The sequence below is a fragment of the Camelus ferus genome, chromosome X (genome assembly GCF_009834535.1).
Source record: "Camelus ferus isolate YT-003-E chromosome X, BCGSAC_Cfer_1.0, whole genome shotgun sequence".
Classification (NCBI taxonomy): Eukaryota; Metazoa; Chordata; class Mammalia; order Artiodactyla; family Camelidae; genus Camelus; species Camelus ferus.
In genome coordinates, this window is record NC_045732.1 from 36,266,486 (window position 1) to 36,281,368 (window position 14,883).

General features: G+C 36.3%; 1 long non-coding RNA gene across 1 annotated transcript in view; it reads right to left on the bottom strand.

Moving 5' to 3' along the window:
- Positions 1–1,363: 1,363 nt before the first annotated feature.
- The window catches only part of LOC116661975, an 83,659-nt gene continuing 70,139 nt past the window's right edge, over positions 1,364–14,883 (bottom strand). Inside the window, exon 3 of the long non-coding RNA XR_004317937.1 lies at positions 1,364–1,609. This is a non-coding gene — a long non-coding RNA (uncharacterized LOC116661975). The remainder of the gene's footprint in view (positions 1,610–14,883) is intronic.

Sequence of the window (14,883 nt, forward strand, 5' to 3'; positions counted from 1 at the left end):
GCTCTTGTGAATATTTTATACATTAGTGCTGCCAGTGATTCCAACAGTATAATTCTAAAAATGTTGGAATCAATGACAGCATCTTTGGAATAAGTATTTATTTGGTCTTTCAAGAGGATTATTTTGAAACATAACAGTCATTTGTATATTCAAATTCTACCTGGTATCTGTAAGGTCACCATATAATGTATTGCTCCCAAAAGGGGCCCTTTTGAGAGTGAAAAGGGTATTAATAATTATGCTGCTATTAATAATTATGCTGGAACAAAGGCACAAATCAGGACTGTACCAGGCAAACGGGGACTTAAGGCACCCTAGATATATGGAAAACATGCCATCATCTTTCCTTATAGTCACCATTTTAAATACCATTAGATATCTCTTTTTGCAGAATTTCCATTGTGAGGTCCTATAGAAGGAGAAACATTTATTGAAATCTCTTATTAAGGTGATATCATATTTAGATAGTGAGAAGGAACTTTATTCCTTTTATACAAGTGAAGGGGACAAGAATATGCGATCCCAAAATAGGCCACTTTGGCGTAAGAATTATTTTGAGCTAAAGGCAATTGAGAAACAGCAGACCCAGGAAAAGCTTTTTCCCCTCCCCCTAACTGCCTAAGAATAAAGTATAAATTTCCCCTTTTGTAAAGGAATTTACACTTATACAGGAAATTTCCTTATTTCTTTTTGTAAAAATGTCCGTACCAGACAGAGAGCTACTCCTGGAGCCAACTCTTGTCACTTGCATGAGAGACTCTTATCTGCATAGATGACAACCCTTATTTACCATAGATTTACTCCCCTCCCCTTCTCATCATTTATCTCCTCTGCCCGGAAGCCTCAAACTTTTCCCTTTGTTTAGCCTAAAATGGTATATAAGCCTCAACCATCTGACTGCCTCCTTCAGCCACATTTTTCTTTGTAACTCCCTTGTACCTCATTAAAACTTTTTCCTCTTGTTAATCTGTCTTTTATCAGTTTGATTTTCCAGGCCCCAGACATTGAACCTAGAAGAGCAGAAGCAAAATGTTTCCTTCTCTATGCCAGCTGTGTTTTTTTTTTTTTAAAAAAAAAAAGGCCAGAACAGGGGCAGGGAGGGTATAACTCAGTGGTAGAGCGCATGCTTAGCACGCATGAGGTCCTGGGTTCAATCCCCAATACCACTGTTAAAATAAATGCCCTAAAGAAATTAAAAAAAAAAAAAAAAACACCTGAAACTAACATTGTAAATCAACTACACCTCAACAACAACAACAACAACAACAAAAACAAATTAAAAAATTAGAATGCCAGAACAAACATGAGAAAAGAAAAATTTAATCAATTGACTAGAATTTAATTACTAGATGTTTTGACTGTATCATTACAAGTGAACCGTTGAGGCGGGGTGGGGGTACATTTCTGCCCCAGGTAGCTTGAATTTCCTGCTTATTGGATCTAGGTAAATTGTCTTAGTGCCCTCCAACATTGGTTGCATGAAGCTGTGGTGGATACTGTGATGTGCTGCCCACATCCTCCTTCAGAAATGAAGAACTTGTTGCAGGTTACCGGGAGGGCTGCCTACTGGTAGCTCTCAGTTCTCAGCCCCCTTCAGGGATTGCTTTGCCTGAAAAAAAAAACAAAAAACAAAAAAAAAACTATCTCACTCAAGGTCCAACTAGGGAAGTCCACATCCAATGCCTGAACAACACAGTGGGTATAAAGGCCTGGCCCTCTTCCATCAAGTTGAGTCCACTCTGAAGAGCCATTCCAATTCCAGAGTTCCCCAGCTCAATGTCTCCCTCACCACAGTCATGTTTCCTTCCCCTTCTTTCTACAGGTATTGATCCCAAGGGCACTTTCTAATAAATACCCTGTATGCTGGTCTCCATCTTGGAGTCTGATTCCTGATGACCACAAACTGTGACCGTCAGCTTTAATGTAACATCTCATCCCTTCTGGTCTCAACTCCTGAGTAAAAGGCTCAGATCTATTCTTGACACACAAGTTCCACTTTCCCTGAATGTCCAGATGGAGAGACTAAACGCCTCTGCTCTGAAAGTTGCCATCCTCCTCGCAGGATAGACACTTAAAGAGGAATAATAGAAATATATGTACACCTTCAATAATCAAACCAAACCCACTATGCAGACGACAGCAAGCAGTCTTTGCAGCTTGGAAGCTACCTGACTCATCAGAATTGTAGGGTCCTACTGCCAGTCTCTCTATTAGACAGAAACTGCCCTATTCAAGGTGCAACCCGAGTGCCCTGCACAGAGCCAAGAACAGAAGTGGTACCTGGTAAATGTTTGCGAATGAATGAATGAATGAATACATGCCTGGAGAGAATGAGGGACCAACTCCTGCAGCCCCCCCCCCACCTCAGGGCAGTGCTTGAGAGCCCTAGAACTGAAATAACCAACTCAAGGTGAGGAGAATGGAGGAAAGAGCAAAAGAATTAAGGGAATGGGAGGCCCAGTAGGAACGTCCATAAAAGGGAGACAGAGGACAGTAAAAATCAAGCCAGTCTTCTACTAAAGAAGGAAGCATTCCGGAAGCTTAGTCACTCCTTAACCTTCTCTCCCCTTAGTTACTTTTCACCAGATTCTCACCGCCATTCAACCCACTAAAATAGAGGGGCACATTACAGGCTTTGCCTTATTGCTGAATTATCTGTGGCATTGTGAGAATTTGCCTGTAGCGTCAGAATAGGGCTGGCTAACTCTAAATTCTTTTTATAGGAAACTTTTTCTGCAGCCGTTGGAATTGAAATTGGAAACACGCAGACCTTGAGCGCTAAGTTGGAGACGATGAGCAGGAAGTGGTAAATGAATAACTACCTTATTAGATCATATTCTCATTTTACAGTTCTTTAGAACAAAGGCATTTGCAGCCACAAGACTTGTTACCTAGTGGTATTGCTGTATCAAAGCCAATAGTGATTGTACTACGATAAAAGCCTATTCAAATCCATCACTGGTAAATATAAAGAAATCTCAGACACTTCAGGATTTACTAGAATTTTTTCCGGATAAACTGTGACTTGGTAAAGAAAGTTTCGAAAGTGATTCCCGGCATCAACTAACATAAAACATTTCAAACAGTGGTGTAAATGGATTAGCGTTCTCTTGATTACAAATAAAATCTATTTTTCTAAGAGAAAAGACTCCCAAATGTCTGACTAGGGTTTCAAATAGCAATGGAAGAGAGAATGAACTCCCACCCCGTGTCCGTAAGTCTGGACAACACTTATCCACATTAATTATTATTCTAGGCTGAATGAACTAATCCTGAATGCTTAACAATATTATTATTAGACAGCTCTATTTGAAAGCTCTGAGTGCCTCCAGTAATTATGCTGATTACAGTTATAAAGAAGTTTTTCATAGTGTGTCTTATAAAATTCACTGTGAACGTTAAACACATTTCATCTCGTGGGGAGCATTAGGCATGCATATACATAGGGTGGAATTTGGCATAAAGCACTAATCATGTGGTTATAAAGCACGAAGCAGAAGTCAAATAAGAGGGCACTTTTTACTGACAGCACTTAGAATTGCCCCATGAGATTACTCCAAAGAGTTCAGGTTCTAGTGAAATTATTTATGGTTAAGGGTTACAAGGCTATTCAAAGAATGTATAAACAATAACCAACTCCAATTTTTCATGGATGCCATAATTATTTAGAGTTCCTGTTTTTCGTTAACTTCTAAAAGTACAGGTCTATTTCAGAAACGGATTTTGGGGAATGCTTAAAAATTGCGATCTTAAAAAAAAAAAAACCTATCAGTCAAATAATCTACCAACAAAAGAATAGTAGTTCAAATTTAGTAAACCATAATTCAAGAAACTCTGTTCTTCAAAATTACTCCCAGATTAGCTGGATTCAACAATGTTTCAAGTTTACCCTATGACCACACCCTTGCAGAGGTCCCTGCATTCCTACACCTGGGGTTAGAAGGAAATCATGGAAGAAGTTAATAATGAAAGGGGTAAAAAGCATTTTCAGAGCCTGATTTTCCCCATTCCACACCCTAGTGCTCAGAGCAAAAGGGTGGGGGAGAAAGAGAAAGAGAATACATATATTTCAAAGGAAACCATAAAAATTTATCTACATGTCGATAACCCCAGAAGGTATAAGTTTTACACAGGTCATGGAACAACCCCTTGCCATTCAGGAGGTAGTCACACCTATTTTGTGTCCAAAATAAACCTATACAATTGGAGGCATTGTGGAGGAGAGGGAGTCAAAGGTTAATATACACTCACACACAGGCTAGAGAGGAGAAAAGGGAATACTGTTTGGAAAAGAGGAGAATGAAACAGTGTTCAGAAGAAAACTTCACAAATATGCTCTTGGGGAAAATACTAATACAAATGAATAGGAATCAGAAACTGTATTCTTCAATATTGATGGGAGAGAAATAAACCTCACAAAGTTCATCTTTATTCAAAATATATTCTCTCTTTTTTTTTCCCCAGCAAGCCAGAAGCACATGCCTCTCATCGACATCACTGCCCTGTGAGATCTCACCAGACATACAGCTAAAAATGAGTCCATATGTACCTTTGGTAATAAAGTTTTTTTCTAATAACAGCTGAAATTTGCTTGCGTGCTTGTCAACCAAAATTTAGCCAGGTTTATCATTTCACCTGATGTTGTATATAAAACTGTGTGTGCTATTTTAAAATCTCTGACAGAGTTATAAAATTAACCATAGCACAGGAACTCTATGCTAACGTGATGTGTGAATGGCTGAACATGTGAATTTCAGCCTACATTAGTGGAAAACATTTCCCCTCATGTATTCTTGAAGCTTAATCTCCAATTTTATCTTCCCAGGAACAGTGCTGGTATTAGAACAGAATCTATGAAGTTCTCTGCCAAGAAAGCACTCCCTTTTAAGTGGAGAGTAAAAAAAAAAAAATTCAGCTTTTTTCCAATTTTTTAAAATAACAGCTTTTTTAAAGTATCATTTACATACCATAAAATTCACCAGTTTTTAGTATACAAGCTAATGATATTTAGGATCATTTAAGAGTTGTACAACTATCACTACAATCCAACTTAGAATATTTCCATCACCCCAAAAGGATCTCTCTTACCCATCTGCAGTCATCCCCCATTCCTATCCCCAGCCCGAAGCAACCAATAATCTACTTTTAGTCTCTATCGATTTATCTTTTCTGGACATTTCATATAAGTGGAATCATGCGGTATGTATTCTTTTGTAACTGGCTTATTTCACTTTAGCATAGTGTTCTTGAGTTTCATCCATGTATCAGTACTTTATTCCTTTTAAAGGCTGAACATTGTTCCATTGTATGCATATATTACATTTTGTTTAACCATTCAAAAGTTGATGGACATTTGGATTTCCCATTGTAAGTAATGCAGCTATGAACGTTTGTACACAAGTCTTTTTGTGGACATCTTTTGATCTCTTTTGGGTAGATATCTAGGAGTGAAATTGCTAGGTCCTATGATAGATTTACTTTAATGTTTTAAGAAACTGCCAAATTGTTTCCCAAACCGGCTCTACCATTTTACCTTCCCATCAGAAATATGTGAGGGTTCCAGTTTCTCCACATTCTCATCAACACTTCCTACTGTCTTTTTGAGTATAGCCATTCTAGTGGGTGTGAAATGGTATCTCTTTGTTGTTTTAATTTACATCTTCCCAATGACTAGTAAGTTTGAACATATTGTTCATGTGTTTATGGGTCTTTAGTGTATCTTTTTGGTGAAATGTCTATTTCAAACCTTTTACCTATTTGTCATTTGGGTCATTTGTATAATTATTGAGTTGAAAGGATATTTCACATATTCTAAAAATAAGTTCCTTATTATATATTTGATTTATTAATATTTTCCCCCAGTACATGGCTTGTCATTTCATTTACTTATTTGTGTCTTTGAAGTCCAAAATATTTTAATTCTAATGAAGTCCAATATATTATTTTTTTCTTTCGGTGTCATATCTAAGAAATCTTGACCAACACAAGGTCACAAAGATTTTTCGACTATGTTTTTCCCTAAGAGTTTTTGGTTAGTTTGTTTGTTTTAGCTCCTACATTTAGGTCTATGATTTTGAGTTAATTTTTGGTTATGGTATGAGATAAGAGTTTAGATTTACTCTTTTTTTAATCTTTTTTTTCCAGTTTTATTATGTAGAATTATTATAGTTTGACTGCACAGACACATTATATTGCATGTAAATACATATAAACAGTATACTGCACTTTTTTTAGTTTTCATTTATGTACTAATTATTGTTTCTAAGAACAGATTAGATCTTTAGCTTTTTAAACTTACATAGTTACCAAGGAATAAAGCTAACTACAAAATAAGAAACAACAGAATGCGGTAATCCAATCACAAAGGACAAATGTGCTTACATATATTCAAGAAATCAAAATAATAATTAGTTCATTTGTGTCTTTATTATTATTGTTATTATTTTTTAGAATCTTCATATAAGTGATGTCATATGGCATTTTTCTTTCTCTTTCCAGCCCACTTCACTTTGAATGACAGTCTTCAGGTCCATCCATATTGCTACAAATGGCATTATTTTATTCTTTTTTATGGCTGAGTAGTGTTCCATTGTATATATGTACCACATCTTCTTTATCCAGTCATCTGCTGATAGACATTTGGGGTGTTTCCATGTCTTGGCTATTGTAAATAGTGCTGCTGTGAACATTGGGGTGCATGTGTCTTTTTGAATTTTATTTTTCTCTGGATATATGCCCAGGAGTGGGATTGCTGGATCACGTGGTAAGTCTATTTTCAGTTTTTTAAGGAACCTCCATACTGTTCTCCATAGTGCCTGCACCAATTTGCATTCCCACCAACAGTGTAGGAGGGTTCCCTTTTCTCCACACCCTCTCCAGCATCTATCATCTATCATTGAAAAGTAGACTTTTCAATAATGGTCATTCTGGCTGGTGTGAAGTGGTATCTCATTATAGTTTTGGGGTTTACTCTTTTTCATCTGTATATACAATTGTTCCAGTAGTATTATTTGAAAACTATCCTTGCCCTATTGTTATACATTGGTGACTTTTTCGAAAATCCATTGATCCCAACTGTCAGGGTTTGTTCCTGTATTTTCAGTTATGTTCTCTTGATCTATATGCCTATCCTTGTTCTTGATTCTGACTTTAGAGGAAAAGTAGTCAGTCTTTCACTATTAATTGTAATGTTTGTTCCAGGCTTTTCAGACGCCTTTTATCAAGTTGAGGAAATTCTCCTAGTTTGTTGAGAGCTTTTATCTGGAATGTTGAATTCTGTCGAGTGATTTTCTGTGTCTTTTGAGATGATCATGTGATTTTGGTCCTTTATTCTATTCATATAGTATATTACTTAATTACTTAATTTTTGGATATTAAATCAACTTCACATTCCTGGAATAAATCCCACTTGCCATGGCACTTAGTCCTTTTTATATGTTGCTGGGTTTGGTTTGCTAAAAGATATTTGTGTTTCTATCCATGAGGGATACTGGTATTGGTGTAGTTTTCTTGTGATGTATTGTCCAATTTTGCTACTAGGATAATACTAGCCTTATCAAATGAGTTGGTAAGCATTTCCTCCTCCAATGTTTTATGGGAAAGTTGGGTAATTTGTGTCTTTCTAAGAATGTGTTCATTTCATCTAAACTCTTTTGTTTATTGACATAATGTTGTTCATAGTTTTGCCATATAATCCTTTTAATTTTTGTAATTTAGTAGTGGCATCTCCTCTTTCATTCCCAATTTTTTAATGTGTGTCTTCTCTTTTTTATTGGTCAGTTTAGATAAGGTTGGTCAATTTTGTTGGTCTTTTTGAAAAAACTGACTTCTGGCTTTTTTGCTTTTCTCCATTTTTTTTTTTCTGCTTTCTGTTCCATTAATTCTTGTTCTAGTCTTTATTATTTCCTTGCTTCCTCCTGCTTTTGGTTTGATTTGCACTTATTTCACTGGTTTTTTAAGGTGAAAGTTTGGTTATTTATTTGAGATCTTTCTTCTATTCTAAAGTAGGGGTTTATAGCTATAAATTTCCCTCTAATCACTGCTTTGGCTGAATCCCATATATTTTTGTTTTCATTCTGCTCAAAGTAGTTTCAAATTTCTCATATGATTTGTTATTTGACATATGGGTTGTACAGATGCGTGTTGTTTAATTTTCAAATAGTTACAGATTTCCCAAATTTCCTCCTGTCATTTATTTATACTTTGATTCCATTTTGGTTGTAGAACATACATAAATTTATGGCTGGATGACTTTCTGTTGCTTCTCCCCACCAGTTCTCTAAGCTCAGTCTAGTTGTGATGTTGTTCTTCCTTGATTGTTTGCCACTGAAATTGGTATTGTTTTTGACAGTCCCCCAGGCATAGAATATGCCAAACAAGTCAACATTCTTGCATGGCTGCAAAGCTGCCATTCCTCACAACGTGCCCACCTGGGTAGGATTATGGAATTAAGGTGAAGGAATTGGAGATGTACCAGGGTAAAACATCAGAGACTCTCATTGTTTTTATACATGTTCATTAAACTTTTATGAATAAACACTCTTTGATTTGTTCTATGTCTTTAGTCAGTTTTCAGAGTCTTTAAAAAGTCATTTTTGACAACTTTGCCCAGTTTTAGCACTGCCTTTTAGAGCAAGGCTTTCTCTGCCCTTCTAGAAGCCTAGAGAATTTCAGCTTTTTAAATTAGTAAGACAGTCTAAAGGCCAGAAGGCTTTGGGACATTTTAGATATTTTGGTGCAATTAGTATTTAAATTTTACTAACTTCTTTAGGACTTCTTTTAAAGCAGGTAAATTTGCCATAGAATTCTTTTTAGAATTCATTTAAGCAGTAATAATAACAAGCATTGTTGCCACTTACTAAGGATTTGCTATGTGCCAAGTACTTGGCATTACTTATCACATTCAATAGTAAAAACCTTTCTGTAATATATTATTATTTCACTTTATAGATAAGAAAACCGAGAGTGTAAGTTAAGTTCTTTGTCTAAAAGCTCACAATTAATTGGTCTTGGATGTGGGATTTGAGCCCAGAAATATCTGGCTTCAAAGCCATTCTTTTCCATACACTGTGCTACAGAACTAAGCACTACCAGGTAGATTTCTCCCCAAGACATAAATGGAGGTTACTAGATAAAACTTGGAAAATAAATAGATTTAGATAATTACAGAATTGGCATTTATCTACTTGGTGTATTAGAGGATAAAAAATGCAGGTAAACTAAAATAACTTCTGGTGCCTGCAGTTTATTCTATTTTTTATTAGTCAGTTTATTTATGGGTGACTAATGCTTTCCCTAACTCAGAAGACTTGAAGTGACTTAGAAAAGTCTTTAGATGCAATGATTTTAAACATTTTGGTGTCCATATGTCAATGGATATCAGATAAAGCCTCTCTCAGAAAAATGAAAATTTTTTACCCAATTTTGAATAACACTTCTAGGAGTATATGGGCTCCGAAAGTCATAAACTCCAGTTTGAGAACTCTTGCTTTAACAGTGGGGAATGAAGCCTAGAGCAACTGCTTGCCCATACAACACCTTTGTCAAGTATTAGAAGAAGGCAGCCACCACAAGCAAATGCCTTTGTACAATAAAGAACCTGCACAGCTATACACAGTGGTCCTGAAAAAGACCATGGACTTCCCAATGATGGTGTCTATGCTTCCTTTGTTTTGTATCCCTAGTTCCCAGCACAATACCTGGCAAACAATTATATTTGATTCATGGCAGGGGAGGGTATAGCTCAGCAGTAGAGTGTGCACTTAGTATGCACAAGGTCCTGGGTTCAGTCCCCAGTATCTCTATTATTTTTAAATATATTTTAAAATATTATTTTATTTTAAAATACTATTTTATTATTACCTCCCCCCAAAACCAAAAAAAAAATCAAGAATAAATGATTACTAGAATATTTTATTCCAAAATAAGATATGACTGAAAATGCAAATGACCCGAGAAAGATAATAGTGCATCTAAAATTTAGAGTAAGGGTTAAGTCCCATGTCAGCTCCTTTGAGATGGGGTAAGAAGGTCACAGTGTGGAACTTGAGGGTTTCAAAAAAACTTTCACTAAGGCCTGAGTCAGGCAGGACCTCAGTCACTTAGTGCCTTTCTGGAGAAACTAGTGAATAAAGAGTGAAAGACTAATATACTCATGGGTGGCCACAGACTAAGTAGACCTCCATTGATAAAAACAATATACCTTCAGCAGTACTAGAACATCTTAGTGTTTTCCACATCTCTGCAAGTTCATTTTGCTCCCATGTAAACTATTGATTTACATTGACTCATAAACAGCTTCTACAGGTAAATGCTTGGAGAAAGTCAAATGCAGGTATATTGGGTTCCATGTGCTCAGAGGTCTCCAGTCTTCCTGTTCATGGAAGGCTGTTGGGGCAGCCAGCATCCCTTCCGACTCTCAGTTTATTTTCAACACTCTTATAAGCATTGTTGAATATATCATATTGAATCCTCAAACTTCTGGTTTCTACAATTTAATTTAGCAAACATTTATTGAGGGACTACTATGTGCCAGGCATGGTCCTAGGCTCTAGAAATATAACATCTGTGATTAATGCAAGATTGACCACAGGGGAAGAGCTAAAGAAGCAACATTCATCTGCTATGAAATTCCAGGTGTTTACTGGGGCTCTTCAACACCTGCTTATCCATCACCAAGGCACCTTGGGGATCCCCTTTGGTAGCACTGGGTACACTAGTTTAATAGGTAATTTTTAATTACACTGGGAGACCCATACTCTCTCATTCATTACTTTATCTCTTACATCTAGTATAAAGACTGCTATAGAGTGATATCTAATAAATATTTATTGAATTAAATACATATTAAAGCAGTTTAATATTTTCTGATGGCAAGATTATTTTCTAAGGGTAAAGAACCACCATTCTGGAGAGAAGGGAACATGATAGGAGGTAGGCGTTAAAGTAGAACTGTTTCCCTTTTAGGGCAATTAGACCATAAGCCTTCATTCCTAGTGAAATTTCTTAATGCTATATCTCGAGTTTTTCATTGAGTTAGCTGTTTTGACTGACAGAACCTTCTAGGCTTAAGAACTAACTATATAAAATATATATATATATATATATATTTTAAAGAAGCCTGTACTTTGTCCATCTCTAGGTAAGGAGAGTTTGGTGTGCAGACTTTAAGATGACCCCAACCTCCTGATATGTACATCCTTCTATAATCCCCTGCCCTGGAGTATGGGTGGGACCTGCTTCTAACAAAACAGAATACAGCAAAAGTGATGGGCTATCACTTCTGTGGTTATGTTACATGTGATTGTAACTTCTGTCTTGCTAATGGACTGTCTGATTTGCTTGCTCTAGTAAAACAAACTGCCATATTTTGAGCTACCCAATGGAGAAAACTAGGTGGCAAAGAACTGCATTCAGCCTCTGACAAATAGCAAACAAAGAATTGAGGCCTTTAGTCCATCAGTCGTTGAGGAAATAAATCCTGCCAACAACTACCTGAGTTTGGAAGCAGACCCTTCTCTGGTCAAGCCTCCAGATGAGACCTCAGTCTTGGCTGACACCATGATGGCAGCCTTCTGAGAGAGTCTGAAGTGGAGAACGTAAGACATGGCCAGATTCCTGACTCACCGAAATTGTGAGACAATAAATGTGCATTGTTTTAAAGTTCTAAGTTTCTGGTAAATTGTTATGCAGCAATAGACAATTAATACAGAGGGGTAGCTTATTCTTTTGCATGTTCCTTTAGGAAAAATAACCTTTGCAGCATTATATCCATCTGTCAGTTTTGTTCTAGGGTTTCATAGCAAGAAGACAGAACAGTAGCCAAAGTGATAGATAAATTTCAAGGCTAAGAATAGCTATTAACAGAATTGCTGGAATTTCAGCAAGAAAATGGAAATGTTCAGTCACTTAAAAAAAAGAAAAGAAAAGAGAGGAATAGCAAAACTCTTTTTTATACATCATGAAAGGAGCCCTCTAAAGACTTCAGTTTCAGGCCAAGAGGGTATAATGGGGCCAGGATTTAACCTGCACATTAAAACAATTGAAAAACAGACTTGCCATATGAAATAGCAGTTTGTAAGACACTGTACATCAGAAAGCAAAGGACAGTGACCCATGAGAGATGGCAAACAAAAGGGGTGAGCCCTACAATTTTCCCAGCTTACTGCTTTGAAGGAATTTCCAGGCCATCTTCACAAGAAACATGAATAAAAATACACTAAACCACACCATAAACAAATGTCTGCAAAACAGTGAAAAGGGTAAAATCTTAAAAGCAGCAAGAGCATTAAGTTAAATCTTTAGCATTAATCCTATATTTGAGAAAAAGAATGGCCTTGAATCAATGACCTCAGCTTCCACCTTAAGAAACTAGAAAAAGAAGAAAAAATTAAGCTCAAAGGAAGAAGAAGAAAGGAAATAAATCAACAACAAAAAAAGCTGGTTATTTGAGAAGATCCTTAAAATTGATAAACCTCTACCCAGTCTAATCAGGAAAAGCAGTTTCAGCTTTATTGGGTATAACTGACAATAAAATTGTAAGATATTTAAAGTGTACAACACATTGTGAAAAGGTCCCTCCCATCAAGCTAACTAACACATCCATCAGAGTACTTAAAGATCTCCCAAGCCCTAGTTCTAGGATAACATAATCCTAATATATTTGAGCAAAGGATTTAAACAGACCAAAGGAAATATATGAAGGGCAAAGAAACAAATGAAAAGTCATTAGGGAAAAACAAAGTAAAACCACAATAAGAGATTACTACACACTTATTAAAATAACTAACACTTAAAAGACTGACCACACTAAGTATCGGTGAAGATGTGGAGCAACTGTAACTCTCATACATTGGTGGTCAGGATGTAAAATGGTACACTTTGGAAAACAGTTTGGCAGTTCTTTCAAAAGTTAAGCATACACCTACTATATGACCCAGCCATTCCATTCTTAGGTATTTACCCAAGAGAAAGGAAAGCATATGTCTACACAAAGATTTGCACGTGAATGTTTCAAGGCAGCTTTATTTATAAACCCAAGTCTCCACCAACCAATGAGTGGATAAACTGCATTCCACAGAATACTACTCAAAAATATGAAGGAATGAACTTTTGATGCAAGCAACGACATGGAGGAATCACAAAATGATTATTCTGAGTGAAAGATGCCAGGGAAAAAGACTGCATGCTTTATGATTCTATTTTCATAAAATTTCAGCAAATGCAAAACTAATATACTTTTGAAGGTGATGGATAAGTTCATTATCTTGACTGTGGTGATGGGTTCACAGATATGTAGGTATAGGTATAAATATACAAACATATTTTATCATTTTGTAAAAATTTATCAAATTGCACAGTTCAATTATATGTCAAATTGTTAAGTCTTCATCAATAAAGCTGGTTTTTTTTAAAAAGAGGCCCAAAAATACCAGTATTGAGCATTTGAATGGAGGACCAGATGGGAAAAAGAGCCTCTTGGTATAGGCATTCAGAAAAGAAGATAAATATCCAGAATTTATTGCAAGGGAGGCAAATCGTGAAACATTTACAGCTATTAAAAGAGGGAAAATGTAAATTCTAACATTGATTTTTACCAATGTAATTTGGGTCAAATATCGTATTTTCCTCATTAAAAAAATAACTCTCAGAAGTATGCATTCCTTATAAATCTAACATGATGAACCCTCCATGGAAAAGCACGCCCTGCCTGCTTGTTACACAGTCTGGATTTACAAATGCATCACATTTTGCTCTTAAACAATCTGGAGCTTTGTTTTTAATGCATAATTAGTTAGGAAGGGTAGATTTGGAGGTACCTTCCTAAAGGACCAGCCGAATCTTTGAAATTGGGACAGATCAAACTCTTAGGCTCTGTCTCCCATTGGTGCTAAATACTTTCCTCATAGTAGCCCTTCAAAATAAGCATTATTGTCTCCATTTTGCAGATGAAAACACTGAGGCTCAAGAACAGTCATTTTCTCTGGCTCATTCAATTGCACCATCAAGTTCTGTATTAGAGAGTCTAGATTATAAAGTCTAGGATAGTCACACAAAGAGCTCTCTACTCGTGGTATTGTATTTAATGATGATAAAAACTCTGAGAGTGATTTTATCATTTCTGACTTACAGATGGGGAAACCAAGCCAGAAATGGGTCAGTGCTGATGAGTCACTGAAGATCTGTGGGTGGATTACAAAGATGGTAACGCCATAAACAAGCCCAGACAGACAGATGAGTTTCAGAAGCAGAAAAGACGAGGACCAGGGAGATGACAAGGGTGCACATGCTATCTTCTAGAGTCCAGAGACAACTTGCCAAGAAAGATGGTTTGGCTGTAGCTGCCTTTTATTTCCATTTAAGACCATTGAGAGCATCCTATTCTATTTCTTAAGGGAACAGTGTTGATTTCTAACAATATTCTAATAGATTCATGGAGATGAATCTGTGTTTGGGCTTGAACCAGGCTTCATGTCCTTCTCTGAGTCCTTTACTACAAAACTATCCTAAATCCCAGAACAGAGATACCTCTCTTTAGTATTTACTTTATCCATGTTATCCCATGGTAAATTATTCACATGCCAGAATCCTAGCATCCTGGCTTTATTTAACTGTTGTTCAAAGGCAAGAAAAGATATAAAATTTTTGAAAAGACTATCCCAAGAGAATTTTACCTCAGCATTTCTTGATTTAAAAGATCAAAACCTTTATCACCAAAATGATAAAAGTCTGTGGCAGCAATGGGAATCAATAACATATTAAAGGACATTGCCCAACAGAAACAGACTCATAGACATAGAATACAAACTTATGGTTGCCAAGGGGGCGGGGGGTGGGAAGGGACAGACTGGGATTTCAAAATGTAGAATAGATAAGATTATACTG